The sequence below is a fragment of the Oryx dammah genome, unplaced genomic scaffold (assembly GCF_014754425.2).
Source record: "Oryx dammah isolate SB20612 unplaced genomic scaffold, SCBI_Odam_1.1 HiC_scaffold_19, whole genome shotgun sequence".
Classification (NCBI taxonomy): domain Eukaryota; kingdom Metazoa; phylum Chordata; class Mammalia; order Artiodactyla; family Bovidae; genus Oryx; species Oryx dammah.
Window position 1 is genome coordinate 76,390,291 of NW_024070203.1, and position 18,057 is coordinate 76,408,347.

General features: G+C 36.5%; 1 protein-coding gene across 3 annotated transcripts in view; it reads right to left on the reverse strand.

Annotated features, from left to right (window-relative positions):
* VPS13B (vacuolar protein sorting 13 homolog B) overlaps positions 1-18,057 on the reverse strand; it is a 772,631-nt gene that overhangs the window by 265,046 nt on the left and 489,528 nt on the right. Inside the window, exons 34-35 of one of the 3 annotated variants that reach the window (XR_005724545.1) lie at positions 7,722-7,724; positions 4,877-4,896 (exon numbers count right to left, since the gene is read on the reverse strand). The exons of the other annotated variants lie outside the window; for them this stretch is intronic. The gene's annotated coding sequence lies outside the window, so the exon portion shown is untranslated. Of the gene's footprint in view, positions 1-4,876; positions 4,897-7,721; positions 7,725-18,057 lie in introns of those variants that run through there. 3 annotated transcript variants of the gene reach the window in all.

The following is an 18,057-nucleotide window of genomic DNA, read 5'->3' on the forward strand; positions in this document are numbered from 1 at the left end:
TAATTCACTAGCCAAAGAAAAAGCATTGAAGGTTTTGAACAAAGGAATGATATGGCCCTAAGTAAACTTTTGGATAATTACCCCTGGCTGCTATGTCTATTGGAGAAGGCAATGGCAACCCACTCCAGTACTCTTGCCTGGCAAATCCCATGGGCGGAGAAGCCTGGTAGGCTGCAGTCCATGGGGTCACCAGGAGTTGGACATGACTGAGCAACTTCACTTTCACTTTTTATTTTCATGCATTGGAGAAGGAAATGGCAACCTACTCCAGTGTTCTTGCCTGGAGAATCCCAGGGACAGGGGAGCCTGGTGGGCTGCCGTCTATGGGGTCACACAGAGCCGGACACGACTGAAGCGACTTAGCAGTAGCAGCTATGTCTACTGGACTGGTTTAAATTTAGATAGAAGGTAAAGTGAGGTAGGAGAATACTGATAGACAGTGCTAAGAGCCATGGGTGGAAATGAGGCACTCAGCAAGAGAAACTTTATTTCACTATTTCACCGCCATAGACATTTTTATCTACTCAGCAGTTTTGTGGACCAAGAATTGTGCTGAGTGCTCTACTTTCTCATTTATCCTCACAAGCCTCAAAAAGCCTCCCAAACTTTCTATGACCTTAAAAAAGTTATGAAAAGCAAAGAACCTCTACTCTTAAACCCATTTTTTAGATAAGTACACTGGAGTACAAAGAAGAAATAAGAAATAAGGACATGATTAATAAGTGGAAATGTCAGGATCAGGAATCCTGACTGTTAGACTAATGCAAATGCAGGACATACAATCTGGATTGCAATCTTGGCTTTGTCACTTATCAATTATATGATCCTGGCAAAATAAAAAACCCCATGCTTCAGGTTTGTCCCTTTGAAAAACAGGAGTAAGTAATAGATTTTGTATTTTATGGGCTTTAGAAAGAACTGAGATAATGCTCATATGGTACTTACCATACCTAGCTAACAATAAGTATACGATAAATGCCTGTTGCTGTGGTCATCATCATTATCATTTTGAGTCCTTAGGTATGAAGTCCTAGAATTCTTAATACATTATCTGGTATCCTTCCTCAATCTGGGTTTTCTATGAAAAACTTCAATCAAACCTATAAGAACACTATTTCTGGAAATATTCTTTAACTTACAGAATGACTAGGAGACCTTTGAATCCATTTTATTAGTGTTAAAAAATAGAAACTAAAGTCACATTATGCTAAGAAACTGACTCAGAAACAAAACAAAACAAACCATCCACCACAAAACAATTCCTGCTCAGAAATAGAAGACTACATGGAAGACCACTTACAGAGTTGTTTTAGGTTAGTCAAATTATTCCTATGACAAATAAATACATGTCACTGATTACTGAACCCAAAGCCTTGTTTTTGTTTGTTCTTTTATGTCTTAATTCTTAGTGATATCAGTAACTTTCTAACTTAGCTATTTAAGAATTAAATGAGATAATGAATGTAGTCACACAGGATAGTAACTGCCACACAGTAAGCAGTTAATGCCTATTATCTATCTACTGTCATCATCAGTATCACTACTGGGAACATCCAATTCTTGAGAATTTTAAGATAAATATTCATTTTAAATGTCTTCTCAATTATATGATTTCTGCTAAAACTGTATCACAAATAAAGTACTAACAAAAATCAATCAGCTAACAAAATATCTAATTTACTTGATGTTTATTATATTTTATATAGAAAGTTAGCTTGTAGATTTCTATAGACCTAATTCATTCAGTTTATTGCAAAAGTCTTATGTATATCTCTAGCAATAATAAGTTTTGTAACTAAAGACACATTTCATTTAAAAAATATTTCTTTAATTTGTTTCAGTTCAGTTCAGTTCAGTCACTCAGTTGTGTCCGACTCTTTGCAACCCCATGAATCGCAGCATGTCAGGCTTCCCTGTCCATCACCAACTCCCGGAGTTTACTCAAACTCATGGCCATCGAGTCGGTGATGCCATCTAGCCATCTTATCCTCTGCCGTCCCCTTCTCCTCCTGCCCCTAATTCCTCCCAGCATCAGAGTCTTTTCCAATGAGTCAACTCTTTGCATGAGGTGGCCAAAGTATTGGGAGTTTCAGCTTTAGCATCAGTTTAAATGGTTTCATTTCCAGAGAACAGTATACAGGGGAATTCACCATGAGAGTGTCAGAGTGTCAGCATAATTTATAATCAGTTTGTAATCCAGGAGTATTTTTTTACAACTTTAAGAAGATAAAATTGACACATAACATTGTGTAAGTTCAAGTTGTACAACGTCATGATTTAATATATATTAAATATATATACACTGTGAAACAACTACCATCAGTAAGAGTAGTTACCATATTCTTCTTCTCACATATTAACAATTTGTGTGTGTAGTTGAGGACATTTAAAATTTACTCTCTTGGTAACTTTCAAGTATACAATGTTAACTACAGCATATCAGATCTCCAGAACTTGTTCACCTTATGACCAGAAGTTTGAACCCTTGGACCACCAGCACCCATCCCCCTCTACCCCTTTCTAAAAGAACATCATTGCTTTTGAAGCTTGAAAAATGATTATTTGAAGATTATTAAACATAACAAAGTAAGTATACACTTTGGACTGTTGCTTTTTTACTTCTAAGACATTATGATATTTTACATAGATTTTATAGTGAAATAGCCTATAAGAAACTACAGTACTGTAGTTAAGAATCAGAAGGCTTGGGTTGCAACTTAAAATGTACAGCAAGTTAGTCAGTTAACTTGAGACAAATAAAGGTTGATTTCCACTATTTTTCATTTTCAAATGGTGGACATTGTTTACTTTCAAAATACCTTTAGATTATGGAACTACCAAAAGCAGCGCAGATAGAAGAAATAAGATTTTTAAAAGTATACTCCAAAATAACAAAACATATTTGTTTCTATAAAAATGGCATATGGCTTTTCATTAAGCTTCTGGGACATATAATTTTTAAAGAAGGAAAAACAATTGGACAGTATTTCTCAAAGCATGGGCTATGGACTCCTTAAGTTCCGGAGACCCTATCAGTGAGACAGGTACCTATCAGTGTGACCTTAAAGTCAACACTAACATTGCAATAAAGCTAAGACATAATTTGTCTTTTTCACTATGTTGACAATTGACTGATAGTGTAAAAGTAATGGGGGTACTTTAGCAGGAATACAACTACAGTGCTCCACCATACAGTTACGGAGTGAAAAATGAATCAAATAACAGTTCCACTTAAGAATGTTCTGGATGAAACAGCAAAAATTATTCATATTATTAAATCTTGACCAGTAAATAGGTATCTGTTTAATATGCAGTATGATGAAATGGGAATTGTCCACAAAGCACCTGCGCTACATACAAAAGAATGCTAGCTGTCTTGAGGGAAAGCAGATACACAGCTGAATTGCATGTTTTACAGCTGATTTCTCCATAAAATTTTTTTTCTCCATAAAATTTTTTTATTTGAAAGAGTGATTGACAGAGCTATGATTATTAAGAACTGGGTATTTCACAAATATTTTCTCTAAAGTAAACTGTTCCTTAAAGGAAACAACTGAAAGAATTAATTGCCAATAAGGAAATTTAAACTTTCAAGAAAAATTAGCAGTTTGAAAAACCTGTATTTGCTATCATGAACTGGTAGCTTCCCAACATTTAGACTTTTCTAATGAGATCAGTAGTAACATTTAAAAATATGCATTTTAGGGCTCAAGTTATTCTAAATGGCATCACCAACTCAGGGGACATGAGTTTGAGCAAACTCCAACAGATAGTGAAGGACAGGGAAGCCCAGCGTGCTCCAAGTCCATGGGGTGGCAAAGAGCTGGACACAACTGAGCGACTGAACAACATGCATACAGTTCATGCACATGGGCTCCTACAGTGCTTCTAGAAGCTGTCCCAGGGACTACCCAGTGAGCTCTGTCTTGAGGGATACCATGAGAATCACTATGTAATCTACTGGACCAACTTATGGTGGGTTAGAAGATCATGCCAGAGATATGCCAGGCATTAGATCTTTTATCTGGCTCAGAGTCAGATCTGGCTTAAAGCTCAACATTCAGAAAACGAAGATCATGGCATCTGGTCCCACCAATTCATGGCAAATAGATGGGGAAACAATGGAAACAGTGAGAGACTTTATTTTGGGGGGGCTCCAAAATCACTGCAGATGGTGATTGCAGCCATGAAATTAAAAGACATTTGCTCCTTGGAAGAAAAGCTATGACCCACTTAGACAGCATATTAAAAAGAAGAGACAGTACTTTGCCAACAAAGGTCCGTCTAGTCAAGGCTATGGTTTTTCCAGTGGTCATGTATGATGTGAGGGTTGGACTGTGAAGAAAGCTGAGCGCCGAAGAAATGATGCTTTTGAACTGTGGTGTTGGAGAAGACTCTTGAGAGTCCCTTGGATTGCAAGGAGATCCAACCAGTCCATCCTAAAGAAGATCAGGCCTGGGTGTTCATTGGAAGGACTGACGCTGAGGCTGAAACTCCAATACTTTGGCCACCTCACGTGAAGAGTTGACTCATTGGAAAAGACCCTGACGCTGGGAGGAATTAGGGGCAGGAGGAGAAGGGGATGGCAGAGGATAAGATGGCTGGATGGCATCACCGACTTAATGCACATGAGTTTGGGTGAACTCTGGGAGTTGGCGATGGACAGGGAGGCCTGGTGTGCTGCGATTCATGGGGTCACAAAGAGTCGGACATGACTGAGTGACTGAACCGAACTGAACGTGTTACAGGAGCAACAGAAAACTAATACAGCGATAATGTCATTTCTCATCCACAATTGGTTGAGAGAGATTTAGCATAAAGTTAATAGAAAGTTTCAGCTTCAAGTATTTTTGCCTGTATAAGATATTAAACCTAATTTTAAATTTGTAATTTCTTCTTTCTAAAAAGGGCCGAATTCAGATCCCCAGAAATCTATATCCTCCCCTTGAAGAATGGTAAAGACAATATTAGAGGAACATCCCCATTAGAAATACATTCAAATTCCATAGGTTCACAATATATTCTAAGATTATTTGGGGAAAAGGCAAACTAGAGCTCATATGAATATGTGTTCCAAGAGAAGAGAGAAGCTATGTGGGGAAAAAAATGAAAAATATGGCAAGTTAACCAGAAAACAGCTTAGGAAAACTAAATGAATGACTGAAAGAACTACTAAATTATTGCAAGAAAAATCATTACAGCAGAAGTGATGTTTTGAAGTGATTATATACAGAATCAGAGTTACCTATATGTTGACAAAAAGATTTCAGACTCTTTCTTTCCAAATGGCTGAAATTCCAAAAGAATAGAAACAGACATTTCTGGGTCACTTTTAGACAGAAATTAGTCACATCATAGAGAAACTGAGACTTGCAATCAACTACTACTAAGTAAAGAAAAAAACTAGCAACTGTCTTGCTTGTGAGTGTTGATTTAACTATCTGTTTCAACTCATCTCAATTAACAGGCATTTATTTCTCACAGAGCAGTATGGGTTACCACTGGAGGTCAGCCTTGGGCTTTTCCCCAGGTCAACAAAGACATCAGTGAAAGACAAGAAAGGGAGGTGAAGGTCAATTGCATAGTCTAAACCTCTCATTCTGCAGACGGAGATACTAAAGTTCTAAGAGAATAAAGAAATGCCAGCTTGTAAGGGATTAACTACAGTTGCAATCTATACTATTTAATTGATTTTCCCAAATTTTCAGTGGGTGAATAGACAATCTCCAGTACAAAGAATTCCCAAATGATTTATGTGGATATACCCTCATCAACATTAGACAAATTCAATTTAAAGGACATTCTACTCCTGACTACTGCTCCTCAAGACAGGTCATCAAAAATAAGTAAAATATGAGAAACTGTCATAGTCTAAGGAGTCTTTGGACACATAACTAAATGCACTATGGTATCCTTGATGGATGCCAGGAATAGAAATATTAGTAAAATCTTCTTAGTGAAAAATAAGGGAATCTGAATAAAGAACAGACTTTAGTTAATAATTACATTTAAATACTGGTTCATAAGCTGTGACAAATGTCCATAATAGGGACATTTTTTGTTGAAAATAGAGAAATTTAGTGCAGGGTATACGGAAACTGTATTTGCAACTGTTTTGTACATCTAAAACTATTTTAAAATATAAAAATTATTTTTAAAGATCTATACATTCTAAAATTCAGTAAAACTTCTAAGCAATTTATTAGTATCTGATTTTTTCTGTTTTGGCTGCCAGGAAATTAAGAGCCCAATCTGAGGTTCAGTCCTTGTGGCTCCAATTTATGTTGTGTTTTTGATTCTCTGGTCTTACTTTAAGAAATCTTTATATTTCACTATTATTTGTACGCATTTTTAAAGATCCGAATTTACATTCACTAGGTAAAAAATTAAAGTTTCGGAAGAATACGTAGCTTCCGAGCCCCCATCTCAAATTTCTGAGCCCTGCACCATTCCTTAGGTGTCCTTTCATTATGCCTGTTCAGTCTCTCAGTTGAATCTGACTATTTGCGACCCCACAGACTGCAGCCCACCAGGCTCCTGTGAGGACTTCCCAGGCAAGAATAGTGGAGTGGGTTGCCATTTCCTTCTCCGGGGATCTTCCCGATCCAGGGATCGAACATATGTCTCCTGCTTGGCAGGCAAATTCTTTACCACTGAGCCACCGGGGAAGCCCCAGTGGATGTCCTTACATTCTATTTCATGGAGTAAAATATCGAATGAGCACCTCCTGAACTCCCAAATCCGTATTATTAAACTCTTAAATCTTCTTACATATGTGACCATCCATTCTATCTTTCCTTCTGCTACATTAGAAGAGGTGTCAACTCCTCTACCTTTTTCTCATGAGATATTATTTTCTTGTTATTTTAGGAATGTTACACTATTGATTTTCCCTTCTCATCACAACAGATTTCAACCTTTCTTCCAACTGAATCTTTCTCACTGACATTTAAACATACTTGTCTTTTCCATACTTAAAAATAGAACCAAAAAGCACAAATAATAGCCCTCTCTTAACTTCTAAAATGACAATAGTTCAACATTTTTATTTGAGGGCATATATGAAATAGTGACCTGAGTATTTGAGAGTTCAAGTAGGTGCAAAGTACAGGGAGATTCCAAACTGTGGTCTTTGAATTCAAGTAGAGCTGACACCTATAAGCAAACATGTAGCAGGAGAGTCACTGCCTTTTGTCATACAATTTAGAAGAGCTGGGGAGAAAACGATCTAGAGCCCTATCTTTCCTCTAAAACATGTGCTGAGACAAACCAGCCCATTTATCAAGTTTTGTTTTCAAAGAATAATACTGAATTAGCGAGAACCTATTTTCCTAGGACTTTCCTCCTTCTATACGTCCTTTCAAGCAAATGCAGTTAGCCCAATAGTGGCCTTCCTCCTCTTCCCTAAATCAGTGCTTCAGTTTTGGATTCTCATCGTCTGGAGCTGCCACTGGTCTCCCAGCCAATCCACCTCCCAGTATACTCTGATGATGTCATGCTCTTGTTTTAGATCCTTCAGGGGCTTACTATTATAATACAATAAAAGGTAAATTTTATATTAGACCAAATAAGGCCTATATAAACAAGTTTTTGCTTAATCTCCCTGTTGAAACACTCATATTCATACCAGTTAGGTCACTGAACTAACAGTACTTTTAACCACTATGTTCTCAAGTGGGGGGTAAGGGGAATAGTTTGGTTCTGATACTGATTAGTTATACAATCTGGTGCAAATCATAGGGCTTTCTTGACACTCAGTTTCCATACCAATACAGTTTAAGAAAGAGCCCCAAACTCACAGGGTTACTGAAGGACTAAAGGAGTTAAACTACCTATAACACTTAGACTACTTAGCACTTGGTGAGCACCCAGTGTTAGCTTGTGTTACAGACACTGGGCAGCCACTTCAGTACTTCAGTAATAGACACTCTGTCACTAATAGGGATCACTGCTGCTAGTGGATTTTTGTCTCTTCCAAAGCTGTGTTACTAAGCGGTCAAATGTTTTTAAGTCAGGTTTACTGGCATGTAATTTGCTGGTAATAAAAGTCACTTTTTAAAATATAACAGTTAATGGTCTTTGATGAGTGTCTACAGTTGTGTAACGACTGCCACAATCAAAATACAGAATACTTCAGTTTTCCCAGTGCACTTTTGTGTCTTCCAATGGTGCATTACTGAATGGGCCAATTTTTATAAAGAAAGGTATAAAGGCACCTATGGCACATTTGCTGAAGTCCAGGAATCTTAAAAAAGGGTAGAAGGAAGATTATTTGATTTAGGTCTTGGTGTTTATTTTATGTATCTCTATACTCTGTGAGCGGGTTTTTAGTCATTTTCTACAGAAAACCTTTGATGAAAAGCCAAAGGTCTAGAAATAAGCAATTGTAAAATATATGAAATCTTAGATGAGAATTATACACATTCCCATGGCTCTGATGTTAATTTTTTTTAAGTCGATTCTTCCATGTAAAAGTAATTGAAAGTCCAAAAGTCTGCTTGTTAGAAAAGTACAGACTGTCAGATATGAAACTAAGCAAATCACTGACTCTCAGTTATTTTGAATAGCTAGTTCTTTTTATCATATTTTGACTCAGAAGAGATAATAATTAGCTATAACCTGTTTTCCTAGAGCTTTCTTTCACCTTACAGATGAATACCATGAGGAATAAGATATTAAAAGACAGTGTTGGAAATTCAAGAGACATATGTAAGAAAGAGAGATTTCAAGATCACAGAGAAGGCATATAACTTAGCACAGACAGGAAGAAATATAAACACAGAACAGACAAGGAGGCCTAGAGAGAAGCACAGATGAGAGGGAATAGAACTCTTTAGATAGAGCTGTAGCTAAGGGACCTTCATCTTATCTGACAAGTTTGATTGTAACTTTTTTTTAACTGTAATTTTATCATGCTTCTTGGACAGCTGGATACACTGCTTTATGGGGTTCTTATTTCCTTAAATAGGTATGGAGGAGTCAAATACAACAAATAAGAGGAAATCTTCTTGGCGAACAGTAACCTTATTTTGGTAGAAATATCCATTATTTTAGAAATCTGAAGAAATATAGACTAAGTACTGTTTATTTTATGATCATTAAAGTTAACTTTTTGGGTAAATAATATTTTCCTTTAAAAAAAATTTTTTTAGAGCTGTCAGAGTATAAGAAAAGGTACCAAAGCAGGCATGGAACAGGTTACTAAGTGAGTCATTGCTGGAGACTGAAAAGAAAGAAGAGCTAAGGAAGTGCCTAAAACCAAGTGGTTAAGTGGAGGAGGAAAAGGAGGAAGGCAAGAAGGCACAGGAAGAAATGCTCAATTAGTCTTAGAAGCTGTCTACACTCCTCGCCAGGATCTGCAGTGTGTGGATCAAAGAACCTCCACCTTCAGATCCCCAGTGATGTGGTTCCATTCTTTACCCCTAAAAATATGGTTTTTATTTTGCTACAAAAGTTTTATTTACTCTAAAACACTGATTTGAAAATGAGCATGTGTTACTCCTTACATAACTCCCTCTGTAAGTAGGCTTAATAAGATGATTACTTGCTATTCAGGAATAACAGAGTAATTACTGTAGCCATATGAACACAACCTAGGGCAATCTTAGCCCTCTCACCCTTCTATTTAGTTCATTTTAAAAGTGTGTCGTTTTTAAAAAAATTTTTAATTATATATCTATATATAAGAATTGTACCTTCTGGAAACAATAGGTGATATTATATGCTACAGCAATTTCAAATCCTAACTAAAATAAACTGATACTGTAATAGAATATAGTATATTCTGTTATGTTAGAATAAAAAAAATGTAAATGTAACTATAACATTTGTGTTTGAAGATCACATACCTCCTATCAGTGTGTGAGTACAGTTGATAGGTTCAGTCTAAAATGGATCTGAGCTTCAAAGCACACCTGTTAAGAGTTACTCTCTAGCTTAGCTATTTTCAATTACTCTCTACTGCCTAAATTACTTAAAACATTACAGTCTAGTATTCAAAGCTTTCAATATATACCCAGCCTGTCTCCATCAAACATACAGTTAATCATCAATTTCTTCTAGTTTTTTTGATATATATGTGTCATGTTCTGTGCTAAGTCCCTTCAATCGTCTCCAACTATGTGACCCCACGGACTATAGCCCGCCAGGCTCCACTGTTCATGTGATTCTCCAGGCAAGAATACTGGAGTGAATTGCCACGCCCTCCTCCAGGGGATCTTCCTAACCGAGATCGAACCCACGTCTTTTTCATCTCCTGCACTGACAGGCGGGTTCTTTACTACTAGCACCACCTGGGAAGTCCTGTATGCGCATACATCTTATCTTTGCTATTTCTATGAACAGAAATAGGACGTCCTATGAATTAAGGAATTCATTTACTAATTATACTACAAGCATTTATTCAGCATCAAATTCTATTCTGCGCTCAGTACTTTCTCAGTATCTCCACCTCAGAACACTGCAATATTGTCTGCATCAGTGAGTATTGGGTTTGGCCTTATGTAACGGACAGCCAAATATTAGTGGCTCAATAGTTTATGTTTACTTTAACATAAAACAAAGTCTAGGGCTGGTTGCAGTGGCTCCATGATGTCACTTACATTTTAGGATGACACTACCCACTGTGCTAACCTCAGTGTGTGGCTTTTGTCCCAGTGTTTGTCACCACATGGTAATAAGTAGCATGTCACTTCCACGCTGTTATTTCAAGGAGTAAAAAGAATGTGGAGACTTTCCTAGAAATAAGTAGAATACTTCTCTCCTGTAACTCATTGACTAGAACTGTGTCAAGGAGTCAGATGATGTCAAAGATTTTCTCTTTCGCTCAGTTTTGTTCATTTCTATAAGTTCAACAGCTCTTTTCTGACACAGGTTTTCTTCATCTGACAGTAGAGAAGAGTGGGACAGTGGTCAAAGAAAAGCTCCAATATGACGACATCTGCACTTAATGATCCCTAGCAGAGAGGACTTATTCTTCCCAGTGTCTTCATATGCAACCCTGCACTTGCTGGAGTAAACTGCACATATGTGGATCAATAACTGGGTCAGGGAGATTGATATGATAATTAATCAGGCGGGAGATTGATATGATAACTAATCAGGCCTTTGTCTCCTGTCTACCCTGAAATGGGAATTCCTATCAAAACCACATAAAGTATTACTAGGAGAATGTTGTTTAGCCAAAGGAAGGGGAGTTCTATTAGCAGATGAAAGTTAGAAATGCTGAGCAAAGACAACACTTGTCCCCTATAACAGCACTGAATGATTTGCAAAATTATACGGTGTAGAACTTTTTAGGATATGTTTAAAGTATTGAGGAGAGCAAAGGTTGCTTTCTGAGGACTATGCTAACTTTGGATATCAGGTGACCCTGAAGTCTCTGTGGCTTAGGCTGTCAGTTGTACCCCAATATTTATCTTCTTTCATGATAAAATGCTTTTTAGCAGGGCATATGGTCTTGTATTAGAAAGACTACATTTCCAGCCTCTCTTGCAGCCAAGTGTGACCACATGACTAATTTCGGGCAAATGGTAAGTAATGAATGTGACTAGTTATGTGCATGGATGAGTTTGTACGTATGTATACATGCATGTACATACTATGTTTATATATACAGTCATATATTACTAGTTATATAGGTATCAATATATATTGATCTAGTTCCAATTATTCTTCACCTCTGAATATATGAGCACTAGAACATGAAATCAGAAACTTAACCTCTTTTCTTTAATGCTGTTAACCTAGTACCCATAACAGCATTTGACACATAGGAAGGGTTCAATATTTACTGAGTACACAAGGCAGGTCACTCTTCTCTATTTAAATCCAACTTCTCTATGAAGCCAGATCTCTGACTACCTAGTTTTTTCCTTATTCTGAGTAGTTATTACAGCACTAGTTTTAAATAGAGCTTATGTGACACTTTTTGTTTACTGTTCTGAGTTCTTAGTTATAAATTTATGCTTTATTTTACATGAATATTATAAAATCCTAGAGCACAGGGGCCACGGTATGTTTATTTTTCATACCTCTATCTGTTTGTAGCCAGTATGTCTGGTATAGAGTAATCCCTCAATGAATACTGCTGAAAAAGACTAGGATGACAGTTCAATAGTGCCTCAGGAAAGCTTGGCGCATTCACTGGTCTTCTGGTCAGGAAATCTATATGGGATAAATATCAGAATGGCTGAAATTTTAATTTTTTCTTGCTTTTTTGATGTTTACGATCTAACTTTTAGTAACTATGGCGTGTTTCTTTCTAAGAATAAGCTTATTTATCAGGAGAAAATTATACTATTTTTAACACTGACAAGGTCTAACTTATTGAAACAGGTGTGATTGCTTAGTGAACCTAAGAAGTCCTTCCCTTGGAGAGAATAGGTAGTAATATACTTAGTATCATTCCCAGGTCTACAGTTGAAGAAATTCAAGGTATTTCCTCCCAGGCCCTCATGCCCATTTAAGGCTCTGCTTGAATCCATATTTTACTGGGGCTTTGGTTTATTGTCTGGTTACAAGTGGTCCATCCAGATGCCTCTGAAGGGAAACAAATGCTCCGCATAGTAATGCTAATAGAAAGACACCACAAGCATGTTATCCAAAACCCCTATGTCCTTTTCTAATGAGAAAAGTTACAGAAATACGTGAACTCTGAAATGGCCTCTCCCATTCATGTCCACCTCAAGACAGGAAGCACTGAGACAGACCCAGAACATCAACATCCTCTCCCACACCAGCCTTAGTTCCTGCTTTCAAACCCTACCTCCACTCACCTGTGTTCTCAAGGTACATTTGCCTTTGTTTTGCTCATCTTGCCTAAAGTTCTACTCCAGAAAACACCTGCTACTACATCACCACTCAAAGTCTATTCTCCTCTTCTTTATTTCTAAGTTCCAAGTTCTAATGACCTCCAGCAATCCTTAGGTTAGTCAAGTAAGTCTTGTAAGAATTTTACACTGTTGACTAAAAATTTCAGAATTTCCATTCCTAAAATGAATCAACTCCAAAGCAGATGATTTCCAAGCTAAAATAATAATAATAATAATACCAAAAAACAACCTCTGTCACCACTCCTAGGGTAAATACTCAATCACTGCTCAAAAAAGTCCAACCTATTACATCCTATTTTATGGCAAACTGTAAAAACACCCACGTAAACTATACTAGGCATGTGTAACACAGATGGTGATTGCAGGCATGAAATTAAAAGACACTTACTCCTTGGAAGGAAAGTTATGACCAACCTAGATAGCATATTCAAAAGCAGAGACATTACTTTGTCAACAAGGGTCCGTCTAGTCAAGGCTATGGTTTTTCCAGTAGTTATGTATGGATGTGAGAGGTGGACTGTGAAGAAAGCTGAGCACCGAAGAATTGATGATTTTGAACTGTGGTGTTGGAGAAGACTCTTGAGAGTCCCTTGGACTGCAAGAGATCCAACCAGTCCATTCTAAAGGAGATCAGTCCTGGGTGTTCTTTGGAAGGAATGATGCTAAAGCTGGAGCTCCAGTACTTTGGCCACCTCATGCGAAGAGTTGACTCATTGGAAAAGACCCTGATGCTGGGAGGGATTGGGGGCAGGAGGAAAAGGGGATGACAGAGGATGAGATGGCTGGATGGCATCAGTGACTCGATGGGCATGAGTTTGAGTGAACTCTGGGAGTTGGTGACGGATAGGGAGGCCTGGCGTGCTGCAATTCATGGGGTTGTAAAGAGTCGGACATGACCGAGTGACTGAACTGAACTGAACTGAATAAGTTATATAACAATATTTTTCTATACCATCATTATTTCTATAGAGGACTCAAAATATCTAATATTTTAGAATGGTGGGATAAAGATACTAGTGATTTTATTAATTTATATTCACAGAAAAAAAATATTACTTACTTGATTACCTATAATTTCCCAACATTCTACCATTACTCTCAAATATCACAACCTTCTCTCATCTGAATCAGTTGTGTCAAGTATGCAGCAAGTTGAGAGGACTACTGCTCCAGGAAGAAGGCAGAAGTAAAACTTTAGGAAAGATGGTTTTACAGGAAAAGCAGAGGTGACATTATAAGTCACAAAGTGTAAAAAATTAAATTATATACCAGGTATTAGGTATTGGTGAGAGTTGGGATCAGGGTAGAGAGAGAGAAGACATAGAGATTTAGCAACAATAAAATACCTGAGTAAATAAAAAGAATGTGGCAGTGATTAACTTTAGGGAAAACAGAAGAATATAGGAGAGGAAATATAATCATATTATAGTCTTTATGAAGAAAACAATTCATAATGACTTTAAAAACATAATATAAAAATATTGGAAAATGCAGGAGTGAAAGAGCAGTGTAAAAGAGACAGAATCTTCACCTACAGTAAAATAAAATAGGTAATACTAAAACAGGTAAATTAAGAGATGTTGTGGTGGTGGTTTAGTCGCTAAGTTGTGTCCAACTCTTGTAACCCCATGGACTGTAGCCAACCAGGCTCCTCTGTCCATGGGATTTTCCAGGCAAGAATACTGGAGCGGATTGCTATTTCGTTCTCCAGGGGATCTTCCCAACTCAGGAATAGAACCCAGGTCTCCTGCATTGCAGGCAGATTCTTTACCGACTGAGCTATGAGGGAAGCCCAAGAGATGTTAGTCTACTCATTTTATTCAGAAAGATGGAAATAAATACCAGAAGGAAAAGCTTAGAGAGTTAAGAAAGGCTAAGGGGATGCTAACGTACTGACACTATCATGATATATTTAGTTTAGCCACATTTTGTTGTTAAAATTCATGCACTACTTTGAGAAAAAATTAGCATTATATTAAAAAATTAACCATTTCAAGTAAACAGACTAGTTTTAGTATCTTATCTATACTGTTTATAATTCTATAGACTTCAGACAGATTATTCAGCTTTCATCTCAGTTTAAATCATGTAATACTTGAAATTCTGTACAAATTATCTTTTTTATGGTGTATTTTTTTGTGAGTGTGTGTGTGCGTGACTGCAACTGGAATGTTTAAAAAGTATTCTCCAGGCCAGAATACTGGAGTTGGTAGCCTTTCCCTTTTCCAGGGGATCTTTCCAACCCAGGGATCAAACCCAGGTCTCCTGCATTGCAGGCAGATTCTTTAACCGCTGAGCCAGCAGGGAAGCCCTTAAAAAAAGTAGATTTTTTTGTTTTATTTTTTATCAACTCCTTATAATATCCTGAATACCAACAGCTTTAGGAATACTTAAGATGATGTTTAGTTTCCTTTTATTATCATATAAAAATGGTCTGCATTACTAGCCTATAAACAGACCTGCACAAATTAAAGTTAACTCTTTGTTTAGTCATTATCTCCTTCAAAAGTTTCCTGACATTGGTACAAGTAGTTAAAGTAGCTCCCTTGTTAATTCTTCTTTCATGAATGTTATGATTATATTACTAATAACCACTTTTATACCATTGGACCTTTATGGGACCTAGACCACCTTATAAAAAGGTAAAGAATCTTCTAAAGAGTAAACCAATTTTGCCCTGCTAAACATTAGAAAAGAAACCATGGATGAGTCGTAGAGCTCTATTTTTGGAGAAAAATTAGAACTGTACATTTAGATTTGATTATGAAATTATCCCGGAGGTGAACTTCAACCTCATGTGAATGACAGTGAACTAAGATAAGAAACCAGATAACATTCTTATTGTACTAGTGCTATAGAGCCAGATGTTATCATAGAGACACGAACTATAGAATGTAGAATGACATGTACTTTGTAATATGGAATTAATTGTGGCTTTTTGAATAATGGCTTCCCTGATAGCTCAATTAGTAAAGAAGCCGCCTGCAATGCAGGAGACCCCGGGTTGACTCCTGGGTTGGGAAGATCTGCTGGAGAAAGCATAGGCTACCCACTCCAGTATTCTTGGGCTTCCCTGGTGGCTCAGCTGATAAAGAATCTACCCGTGGAAGACCTGGGTTCGATCCCTGGGTTGGGAAGATCCCCTGGAGAAGGAAAAGGCTGTTTACTCCATGGGGTCACAAAGAGTTGGACACAACTGAGTGACTTTCACTTTTGATTACCACATGTTTATTTTTCTTGCATATTTTCTCAGCCTGTCATATATGCATAGAAAAATAAGAAAAGGTTAATTTACAATAAAGAAACTGCATATTCTGGGAACTAGAAATCATGGAAGTCATAACATTTGAAGGAAACACTGAAAATGAAAGTGTACAAATACACACTGTTTGATCACTAGGCAGTATGTACACTTTTAGAGCAAAAATACTGGATTGTAATCAGCTGGTCATTATATTACCCGAAAGGCTTCTCCTTTAGCTATATACTTGAAAGTTTTATTATATGTTAGTTGTCTATATAAGTAAACATAATATTAAATCTTGGTTCTAGCAATAATCTTTAGATTGGTTCAGTTTTCCTTTCGATTTTCAAAGACCTATCCATCTTTCTTCCTCTTTGTTTATACTGTAGATATGTTTCCTCTAGTAACAAAATCACCTTTTCATGCTCCTGAATAGTTTTTAAAACTAATGCTTCAAATGAAACCTCGTAAAACATTTTCTGAAAATATTAACACCATTAAAAGTAAGCAAGGAAAATGAAATAATAATTAGAGCATAAATCAATGAAATTGAAAACTGGAAATCCAAAACAGAAAAAGAATAAAACCAAGAGTTAATTCTTTAAAAAGATCAGTAACGTTGACAACCTTCTAAGTCAGGCTAATCAAAAAACCAAAAACTAGAAAACAAACAAAAAACCCAAAGAGAGGAATCAAATTACTAACATCAGAAATGCATAACTATATAACTACAGCTCCTACATAAACTGAAAGAATAATAAAGAAATACTATGTCCAGCCCATACCATTTGAAGAAAACAAACCAACTCCTTGAAAGACAGACTCTAACAAAACTCATATAAGAAGCAACAGAGGATCTGATTAGGCCTACAAGTATTAAAGAAGTTGAATCAATAATTAATCAACTTCACAAACAGAAAGCTTCAGGGGTCTAGATGGGTCACTGGTGAATTCTATCAGACATTTAAGGAAGAAATTATACCAATTCTTTACAGTATCTTTATGTATCAGATATGAGTTGTGTTACTCATTTATGAATAGAAAAATATTCTAGTTCATGGAAGATCTTTTAATACTGAAATTTCACAGACATACCTTACTGAGGCGGTGGAAAGGAACGAACTGTCTTTCCTCACTGGAGTTTGTACTTCTTTTTTTTCCAATTGTGGTAGAACACACATAAAATAAATTTTACCATACTAATCATTTTGCAGTGTACTGCTTATACTGTATTTCAGTATACTGTCTGTACTTTTAATATCATCTCCAAGAAGGAATAAAGGGCCACAGACATATTTTTAAAACAGCAAAACCAATCCTAGCTTGTTTATGGAACTGTGAGAAAAGACTTGACATTCAGGAAAGAGTTGTTAGTAATCTAACTATGAGTGGGCCTTATTTACTAACATCAGATCCTACCAATAGATATTAGAAATAGGTAGGTAAATAGTTAGCAACCAATTGCTAAATTCTATAAATTCCTAAAACATATCAGAAATCCATGAGTTAGGTTTCACAGGACAGATTCTGTCATGACGGGTTCATAAAATTGGCACAGATAATGTAACAGTTTGTTTCCAACCTAAGTTGCTTCAAGGATTTCATTGAAAATGTCATGGGGAAAATTTGTTGCTCTGCTTACTTTCATATCATATATTTATATTCTTATGGATGGTCTAAAATATATTGGGGGGAAAAGTCAATATTTTGAAAAATATATAGCTTTATAGTCCTTTTAAAAGGTACTGAGCAAACAAATCGGGGGGTTAAAGATGATGCAGTTAAGAGAATCTTTATGAAAGTTAACAGCTTTTATCATTTTTAAATAATTTTTAAAAAGGTGACTGGGACTAAGGTAACAGTTATAGTACAGCAACTGTGGTAGAATGAATAAAGTACTGACTTGAAAGATTTAAATACTCTGATTCACCATTTTTTAGTGATGTGTGTATGCTGTCAGGCAGGTCCCATACTGTCTCT